Source organism: Atta colombica, unplaced genomic scaffold (genome assembly GCF_001594045.1).
Source record: "Atta colombica isolate Treedump-2 unplaced genomic scaffold, Acol1.0 scaffold164, whole genome shotgun sequence".
NCBI lineage: Eukaryota > Metazoa > Arthropoda > Insecta > Hymenoptera > Formicidae > Atta > Atta colombica.
The window spans coordinates 787514-791828 of NW_017259255.1; the positions used below are offsets into that span (position 1 = coordinate 787514).

The 4315-nt window shown below is 32.5% G+C and overlaps 1 protein-coding gene across 2 annotated transcripts in view; it reads left to right on the top strand.

Moving 5' to 3' along the window:
- Positions 1-1367: 1367 nt before the first annotated feature.
- The window catches only part of LOC108686157 (pleckstrin homology-like domain family B member 1), a 28552-nt gene continuing 25604 nt past the window's right edge, over positions 1368-4315 (top strand). For both annotated transcript variants that reach the window (XM_018191289.1, XM_018191291.1), the window contains exon 1: positions 1368-1665. The gene's annotated coding sequence lies outside the window, so the exon portion shown is untranslated. The remainder of the gene's footprint in view (positions 1666-4315) is intronic.

Here is a 4315-nt window from a genome sequence, read left to right on the forward strand (position 1 = left end):
GTGTTTGTAAATTATGATCTGAAATTTTTTAAAACACATATATTAAAGAACGAAAATATTAATATTAAGAATTTTTTATAGATTTATTAGATAAATTTAAATATAAAGAAAAGCTTGATAGAGATTAACTTAGAATTTTACATTTTAATCTTACTTATATATGTATATAATAACATTGATTTAATATTGAAGTGTAATATTTTGAAAATTTGAACGATTCGAACAAACAATTACAGCAAGTAGTTGCTGTAATCGTTTGTTCGAACCGTTCAACTGGAAAAGAACTGGAATCTGGATTGACTACTAATTAATTTTAGTACTTATTATTTAAATAGTTCTTTTCAGAATTACCAAATTTTTGGGCGAAGAAACTCACAATCAAGTACGTATAATTTTATTTTCAATAAAAAAAAAACCTTGTTTTTAAACTAATAAAATTGATTATATAAAACAAAGGACTGTAAGAAATCAGGATGTCATCCCATATACATGGATTCTTACTAGAGAATTGAGTTGAACTAGAATTCCGTTCCATAAGAAGTTTCTCTTCCATATAATCGAAACGGAGCGGAAAGTCGCTTTGGTCGCAAGTTAATTTGCTTGATCGATATTTCGTTATTTAAATATTGATACCGTTGAGAGGATGACTCAGACTATAGCCGAAATACGTATATAGTATATTGTATATTGTAATATACAAAATTTGAAATCGCGTGATTAATTATGAGAATAAATCAAGCCATCAGATCCACTATGTGAACAATGCTATGGATCTTCCACAGGTATACATATTACATCCCGGGTGCGTTCTGTTATTCGCGAGTATTGAAAATCTATAGTTCATATTGTGTATATACTATAGATTTTCAATATTTACACTGAATAATAGTGTGATCTTTTTTTTTAATACTTTTTAACGAAGCGTCCATGTAATACTGCTTTTATCAACTACATATATTTCTCAGCTCAATCAGAGTATACATTATTTAAGAAACTTGATTTTAAATGTACGTTTTAATATTTATGTATCAGTAATACATTTCAAGAATCCTGGAAATTCTTATTAGCACGGACGCACACCACATCCATTTTCAACACTACGATTTTATCGACAATTTTGTAAAATCGACGTGGTATCTAGTTCCCATATCTCAAAAATATACGTTGGTGCGCTGGTATGAGCGTTAAACGAAAAAAGCCGGGATGATCGCTCTCAGGTTTCTCTCTGTCCGAACAAAGTTCCTCTCCGTTCTCCCTTCCAAGATCGCTTTACACCAATCACTAAGCAGATCCGCCTTCACACGATGATGTTGCTATGGAACACAGTGGCGGAGCATTCGTTGCCACGACAGTGTAAGTCGGCACGTGACGCGACGCAATGTGATGCGACGCGACGCGCCGCGTCTGTCGAATTGACGTCGATTTAAAAAGAAAAACAAAAGAGAAAAAGAAACTCCTTTTTAGGTGGACAAACTGATCTCGCGAGTGTACTCCATTTTTGTGCGGAGAAAATATGAGTGTTCGCGAGCGCCGGTCTGGAGTCTACCTCGTATCATTCACAAGCGCTTGGTGGACGCGTTGAAAAAATCGGAGTGCTACCTTTGGAGGGGCCTTTACGATTTAGCGAGATTGGAATTCGTGGCTGGACCCTTCCAGATCGCGTCGGTGAGTCTCACGATAAATTCTTTTCTACCGTGGCATGGGCCCATACAAGCGATCGGGATCGTAAAAATTCATAAATCAAAGTGAAAGAAGCAAGCATGAACGTGGGAAATACTAGATATTCAAAAAAGAGCAAACCGCTCTGTATTGTGTCTTAAAGTGTGAACTAGGAAAATAATATTATAAGAAGAATTTGGAATTAAATCGAGAAATTAATTTAATATTTTAAGCGAAAATATAGTTTTACAATTATTTTATACAATCTTAAAGTTGTTTCATGTTAAAACTTATACAAATTTTATCAGGTTAAATATTATCAGATTAAATATTTAGAATACATGAATAATAAAGACTTTTCTTCGTTTAATTTTGCAATTTAACTGAGTTGTAACTTGAGAATTAATGTACATTCCAGGACAAAAGTTTGGAAATATTTTCAAAAATGAATTTTTTTTTAATTTGGCTTACTTAAATATCCATAACAATGTTGTGTTTTTTTAACAATAATTCTTCAGATCTAATAACAATTATTGAATCTAAAGAACATTGTTAAAAAAAAACACATTGTTATAGATATTTGAATAAGTAATTTCAAAAGTGTCAATGTTTAAAAAAGTATTTCCAAACTTTTTGCCTGAAATGTATAGATATAAAGTATATCTATACTATAAGTTTACAATTCTTACGTTTATGCCGAATATGTGTAGTACAGAAACAGAAAGTTTCTTGCGCGCCGTCAGCTCATTGCAATGTACGCACCGTTTCTCGTGCACATGACATCATGTCTTGAATAAAAAATTTCTGATTGTTGATAGGCCAAGGACGTATTCGTCTGGTCAGCGCTATCATTAGATATACATAACTTTCTTTATTTAGGGAAAAGAGTTGAATTAAAAAATACAAGAGTGTGTAATTTGACAAAATCAATTCTCGCCGATTTTTCTCAATTCACACATACACTTCTTGCTAGATATCCATAAAACTAATAAACTACAGGAAATATATGCATTCCGTTCGCGAGTGCGGGTTGACACTGACAGCTGAGCCGGACATACCGTGAAATAGAATACCGTCTTACGTTCTGTGCTCGGAATGCACATTGAAGCGTATAGGAAACTTAAATCGGATTTTTGTTTTTAGATAGCGCTTTTAAACTGTCATCTCTTTGATATGGAAATTCCATTATTATCAAATGTATCTGGAGTATATTTTTTTTTAATGATTAATAATGAACAATTAATTTGTTATTTTGTGACTATTAAGACAAATAATTATATTATTTTTTGGAATATACGTGGAAATTATGAAAAATAAAATAGGCAGGACGATAAATGCAACAAGACGGCGTGATGATGGCAACGACCTGAAGAGCTCTGTACAATCCAGTCACGATTCTTCTGGAGGTTGTGACCTTGCCGATATGCAGGATACGCGGAGAATCGGGCGATAGTCCTGAGTGTGTTGGGAATCTCGATTATGTTGAGTTAGTTCCATAAACATTCGTGAGACAATTTATAAAGAAAATGAATAAATCAGACTGAATTGATTCATCTTATATTGGAATAGTTAGTAGAATAAACAAGAGCACAAAGATATGTAAATCAATCATCGATCTCCAAAAGCAAACATTCAATTTTATAAGACGAGGAAATATATCTTCCTTTAAAAGAAAAATCGACTTTAACAGAATATATTGCGCCAGAATTAATTTCACCACGTTAATCGTCATAAGAGACTTTACAAATGAATCTTAAACGCAATGAGTCTTGAACGCAAACGCTGGATCGATTTGACGACTCATTCTTGCCCATTGTTGTACCCCATGAATTGTCCGTTGTGAAGCAGCTGCCTATAGCCTATGGTGCATATGTCCCGAACAATATTTTTGTCAATGCCAATTGTGCAGCTTGTTTTGCAAATCTCCCTTTTTGCAGATTTTTCTATAGAGGATAATTTGGCCGATACGCCTTTCGCGCAGACTTATTTTAGAAAGTTATACTAGAGAAAAGTGTTTGGTATTTGTGACTATAATTGCATAGCAAGCAAAGATAATTATGCTTAAGAGCTCTATTTTTATAATTATTAGTACTATAATTGTTAGTAATAATTATATTTACAGTTCCATATATACAAAATTATTGGCACCGAAGTATCACACATTTTTCTCTTATAAATAGAATTTACACATATATGAGATGTATCCATATTTTACTCTAAAGCAAAAGAAAAATAAAATAAAAGAAATTTACGTTTATATAACAAATGTTTCTACACTGAAAGAATTTTGTTAATTTAACAAGCCACCTTTAACCGATGATCGATAAATATGTGACAACAAATTTTGTTGTTGTGTTTGCTGCTAGTCCAACCAATCTGCTATATCAACCAATTATTACTAACAGAAGCAAACTATATAGAATCTAACCTATTTTTTGGATAGACTTTAGGCTCGTTTACGATGATCGTGGAGTTTTAAGTCGTAGGAAACCACACAAATTAAGCACAGTTGTGTACAAATGTAGGGAGAATACTTGATTTGGTCAATTTCTTATGATTTGTAATCCTGCAATCGTCTACGACTTTTATTTATATATATATATAAAAGTCGTAGACGATCCATAGTATCGCTAGCAAATAAAAGACTCATATATAT